A 6,000-nucleotide genomic window follows, 5' to 3' on the forward strand; every position below is an offset into this window, starting at 1 on the left:
CATAAAAAACAGAAACCAATTCCATCCTATTTAAGCAGAAGACAGTTTTATTAAATGTATTAAATTTATAAAACATATTAAATATCTCAGAGAGTTGCTAGAATGACTGGAGGACGAAACACAGAGCCACACACCTAGAATCGATGCCCTCGATTAAGCTGCACTGTGGTCTCCGTGAGGACACACCTGCCCCTTGCACAGTTAACATGGTTGGCACTCAAACCACAATGCTGCCAAAATCAAGCTCTGCAGGGACCCGAGACACCTAGAACTGGATCTCACTGCAACCCTCCTGCTCTGGAGAGAATTCTTACAGTCCCTGTGTTCTTACTGCCTTAGCTCCAGATTCCCCAGCTAGACTGCAGTCAGTGTGCGCCACTGGCTGACACTAGGCCGAGAGTCTGCATCTCTGTTGTGAGGGAAGTTCGAAAAGCAAATTTCTGGCATCTATCATGTGGGGAATTCCCCTAAGTCAGAAAGTAGCTGCAGATGCCAGATACCAAAGGAAGAACACCATAGTTTGCATGTATGATGCACCCTTTTTTGCCAAAAATTTTGAGGGAAAAATAAGATGTGCACTATACATGGGTATAATGATTACATACCATGTGTGTGACAATGGGTATAATAAACCAAATAAACAAGTGTTGGAGAGGTTGTGGAGGAAAGGGAACCCTATATACTGTTGGTGGGAATATAAACTTCCGCAGCCTCTGTGAAAAACAGTGTGGAATTTCCTCAGAAAGCTAAAAATGGAACCGCCTTTTGACCCGGGCAATACCACTGCTGGGATTATACCCTAAGGATCCTGAAACACCAATTCAAAAGAATCTATGCACCCCAATGTTCATAGCAGCACAATTTACAATAGCCAAGTGCTAGAAATAACCAAAGCGCCCATCAGTAAATGAATGGATCAAAAAACTATGGTACATTTACACAATGGAATTCTACACAGCAGAAAGAAAAAAGGAGCCCCTACCCTTTGCGGCAACATGGATGGAACCAGAGAGTATTATACTGAGTGAAATAAACTAGGCAGTGAAAGACAAATACCATATGATGTCACCTAAAGTAGAACCTAATCAACAAAACAAACAAGCAAGCAAAATAGAAACAGAGACACTGAAATTAAGAACAGACAGTAACCATGGGGGAGGTGGAAGGGGATATTGTAGGGAAAAAAAGGGAAGGGTTGTCAAGGAACATGTGTAAAGGACACATGGGCCCTGGCTGGTGTGGCTCAGTGCATTGAGCCCCTGCCTGTGAACCACAGGGTCACTGGTTCGATTCTCAGTCAGGGAACATGCCTGGGTTGCAAGCCAGGTTCCCAGTGCGGGGCATGTGGGAGGTGACCACACATTGATGTTTCTTTCCTTCTCTTTTTCCCTCTCTTCCCCTCTCTCTAAAAATAAATAAATATATATTTTTTTAAAAGATACCTGGACAAAGCCAAAGAAGGGTAGGATCAAGAATGGAAGATTGGGATGGCTGGTGTTGGGGGCGCGGGGGAAGTGGTGGGAGGAAATGGAGACAATTGTATTTGAACAACAATTTAAAATTTTTTAGATTTAAAAATTTATTTATTTATTTATTTTTAGAGAGGGGAGGGAGGGAGAAAGAGAGGAAGAGAAATATCAACTGGTTGCCTCTTGCACACCCCCAACTGGGGTCCTGGCCGGCAACCCAGGCATGTGCCCTGACCAGGAATTGAACCAGTGACCCTTTGGTTTACAGGCCGACACTCAGTCCACTCAGCCACACCAGCCAGGGCTAAAAGAAATATTTTTTAAAAGTGGGTATAATAATCCCCAGTATAAAGTGCACAAAACTGAGGGTGTACACTACACACAGCAAAATATGGTAAATGTCACCTCTTTGTCGCTGTCAGGCCTGGCTGCCAAGAAAGACAGGGAGATTCACACTTCCCTAATTCCTCTAGATCTTCCCAATTTTCACTTCACCTGTCAGACACTCACTATTTCCTAATCAATGCATTCACTTTAGGATGTGGCAGAGAACTTGGCTGTGACCGCAAAGCATATGATTACTGTCCTCCTATGGCAACCTCAGATTGCCAGCCACAGGCAGAGATTTCCTTACCACAGTTACGTGCAAATTGCCATGCTGCTCCTCATCCGCTCACCCCTCCCTGGAAGCACTTTCCTGAGGTTGCCGAATGTGGACAGTGCACTCCAATATTTTACCATTTTCTCCTTAAACTTGTGAAGTTGCAACTAGAGGGCAAGGGGGAAAGTTGAGGTCAAGTTCTAAGAGACAGCGTGCAGTAGTATTCCCAGCTACTTCATTATTTCCTAACAAGGATACTTCATTTCCAGGCTCAGAAAGGATAGAGTCTCACTGCACCCCCCCCCTATATCCATCAGGGCCAGTTCCATATTTTAGGGTCTGTCATTGCATGACTGCATACCTTATACCGATTTTTTTATTTGAATCTCTTTGTTTGGAAGTAACAGAAATCCAACTTGAAGTCGATTAAACATAAAGAAAAACTGTATTGGATAATGATAATGGGAAAAGTACAATTAGAATGAACTATTCAAAAAAAGAAGAAAAATGTATTGGATCACAAAATCCACTAAAGGGATTAACAACTAATTTGTAAAAAGAATAAGAATGTCTAGCCCTGACTGATATGGCTCAGTGGATTGAGTGTCAGCCTGTGAACCAAAGAGTCACTGGTTCGATTCCCAGTCAAGGCACATGCCTGGGTCGCAGGCCAGGTCCCCAGTAGGGGCCGTGCAAGAGACAACCACACATTGATGTTTCTCTCCCTCTCTTTCTCCCACCCTTCCCCTCTCTCTAAAAATAAATCAATAAAATCTTTTTTAAAAAAAGAATGTCTACAGGATAAGTTAAAGTGGGCTCTTAAATTCTAACATGAGTCTCTATATCTTCTGCCTCAACATCTTACTCACTATTTCTTCATTACAGACAACCTCCCGTCTTTTAATGACAGGGAACATGGTTGCAAACTTTTCCTGAATTTTACATTTATAGTTTTCACCATTCCAAAGAGAATAACTTGTTTCTCAATTTGAGTAAGAAACAACTTATTAAGGATTTTATTGGCCTGTCTTTGGACAGATACTCACATCTGGATCAGTTAGAGCCAAGGGTAGGCTTACGTAAGAACAATGACTCCTTGGGTCACTGTGTGGATGGAGGAGACAGTTCCCCACAGAAAGGATGCGCTGGGCTGGCCACACCGTAGATGTCCACTCTGGCAGCCCGGAGGGAGGTCCCTTCCCACATACAATAACTTGGACAAGCTAGCCAATGTATGACATGGTCGGTAGGGTCAAACCTTCCCCCCTCGTTTTTTTTTTAATAAAGGAGTAAGCTCACCTTGCCTCCTAGATGCCATTCTCTTTCCAGACAACAGAAACATTCTGGACAGACCTTCCCTATAGATGAGAGCCCGTGTGCTCACTGGATTGGGAGACCCTTAAAGAAAGCATCCAGGATTAACGCATCCCCATGCAACCAGTGCCCCATGAAGTTCCGCCACAGATCGGACATTCAAACAATGCAGACTGAATGAAGGTCTTTCCTCATTCTCCAGGGATCCCTGAGGGCTAAGCATTTTTGGTCCTGGAGAGCCCTAAATTCAGAAGCTAAAAACAAAAAGCAAGATTAGTTGAAGGCTGGGTAGCCTAAGGTATTAGAGGGAAGAAAAAAAGGTCAACAGATGTTGTTCCGGGAACAGAAAGAACAAAAGACTGTGGGTTCTGATGAACAGGTTGAGAGAATATACAGTTAACATGCTTGCCTCCAAGCCACCTTAGACCAGAAAGTCCTAGCGGGAAAGAATAGGGATCTGAGAATAGGGGCGGGGGGTGGAGGTACTGGTATTCTGCTTATGAAGTTGGTAGATAAATGGGGTTGAGAGGAGTTCTAGGGTCCTTAAGCAAGACCAGACAATGTGTTAACTTTTCACTATAGGTAAGCTCCACCCCTTAATGGAAGTTAGACATGGGCCCTGGCTGGTGTGGCTCAGTGGATTGAGTGCCAGCCTGCAGCCTGTGAACCAAGAGGTTGCCTGTTAGATTCCCAGTCAGGGCACGTGCCTGGGTTGCAGGCCAGTCCTGGTGGAGGACACATAAGAGGCAACCATGCATTGCTGTTTTTCTCCCTCTCTTTCCCCTTCCCTCTCCCTCTCTCTACAAAAATAAATAAATAAATAAAATATTTTTTTAAAAAAGAAGTTAGACATGGATGTGTGATCAAGTTTGGCTTCCAATCACATTTGTACAATGATTCTTTAAAGCGTGAGAAGATGCATTTCAGTGATGGGGAGGAGCCACGGCTCCATGCTCTCCTCTCACAGGAAGGGGTGCACTAGATTAATAAATCGACATGCTGACCACACCCCTGAGCCCAGGAGATCCTTGCTCGGAGTTCTGAAGGAAGGCCAAGACAGGGCTGCTCGTAGAAGTAAAGTGGTGGTCCCAGGCTACCACTTTTTAAAAGACCACAAGCAGGAAGAGTTCTCCAGCGCATGGGTCCTTCCTCATCCATTCTCATGGGCGCTTCCACTGTCCAGGATCGCAGATCAAGTTAGTGTCAGAGCTGGCATCAGAGCAGAAGAAAAAGCAGAGTCCTTACCATACCCTTCCCGAGGTTTCTTTTTGCATTGCTGCTCTGTGTGGGTGGGGAGGTGGAGGGGGACATGAGGAGGGGGATACTCCCACCCTGACACATGGCCCACTGTTTTTACCTCCACTCTTCCTATGGGACCCCTCTTTGGGCCTCAGTGTCTTCATCGGCAAAAATTAAGGGGTCAGGATGGATAACTCTACAGGACCTAAGAGCTTTGGAAACCTTCAGGGAAGAGATGATGCTGCCAGGCAAAGAGAGGGCCCTGTGTTCCCATCGCATATCCAAGTATCATGTGTAACAGGTCGGGGAAGCCTGGCCACTGTGTGCTCTGGGTCTGGCCTCACAGGACTCAGTCACTTGGTGATGGGGATAAACCAAGGGGCCGGCGGGAGGGTGGTGGCTGCTTTATTTATGTGCTCACTATGTGCCAGGCACTATTCAGAGTGCAGGCTTGGATTTGATCCTGAGGGCAAAGGAGAGCCATGGGAGGTGGAAGGAGAGCAGCACCTGATTTCCCAACTCCTCGAGAGCTCCCTGCAGAGGATGTGTCAGGGAGAGAGGTGAACCTCACACATCTGTGGAAGAACTTTTTGAAGCTGTTTTACTTTCAGTTTTAGGCCTAAAAAAGTAATTAGTGGAAACACCTCAGAGAACCCTGAGGCATGGAGGAGTCCTTCTGTGAAGCCAAGAATGGGTGGCCAAAGAAGTGGATGATCTGAGGCTGCCCGTGCTCCCCGTTGAGCTAGTAAACTGGGGGGTGTATTCTGGAAGCCCCTTTTCCCATTCCCAAGCACTTCGGTAATAAGGGTGCCCCTCCCCTGGCTTCTTGCTGGGTGTCTACTCCCCCATCTTCAGGACCAGTCAAGACCTCGGTAGAGGAAACCGGGGACTGGGCGGGGAAGCTGTCCAATCCAGCTCAGGTGAGCTGCTGCGGCAGAAGAGTTCTTGGTTTTGTTCTCCTGGAAAGGACTCTGCGTCCCATCGTCCCACAGCGCAGATGCCGGTGCCCGCGTCCCCCGAGGGCCAGGTCCAGACTGAGTCGCGGGGGTTTTCCTGGGGAAGAAAAGATTATCTGGAGAAGGGAGGTAAGAGGCTGGGGGAGAGCAAAGGTGTCACTCCGTTACTCCCTGACCTGGCGTTCACCACACACTCCGCGGTGGGCGCTGGGAACAGAGGGTCCATCCGATGGCGGTGGGGAGGAGGACGGAGCTAGGACGACTGGGAGGGGAGAGGCGGCGCGGGTTCTGAAGAGACAGAACAAGGTTGCAAGCCTTCGGGACCAGTCGGAAGGAGAGAGGGACCCCGGCTCGGGCGAGCCGCCCCCTCGGCTGCAGCCAGGCGCCTGCACCTCAGTCCTTCTGCCCCCTGGACACGCCA

Source organism: Sturnira hondurensis, unplaced genomic scaffold, assembly GCF_014824575.4.
Source record: "Sturnira hondurensis isolate 20B ecotype Veracruz unplaced genomic scaffold, ASM1482457v3 Scaffold0017746, whole genome shotgun sequence".
NCBI lineage: Eukaryota > Metazoa > Chordata > Mammalia > Chiroptera > Phyllostomidae > Sturnira > Sturnira hondurensis.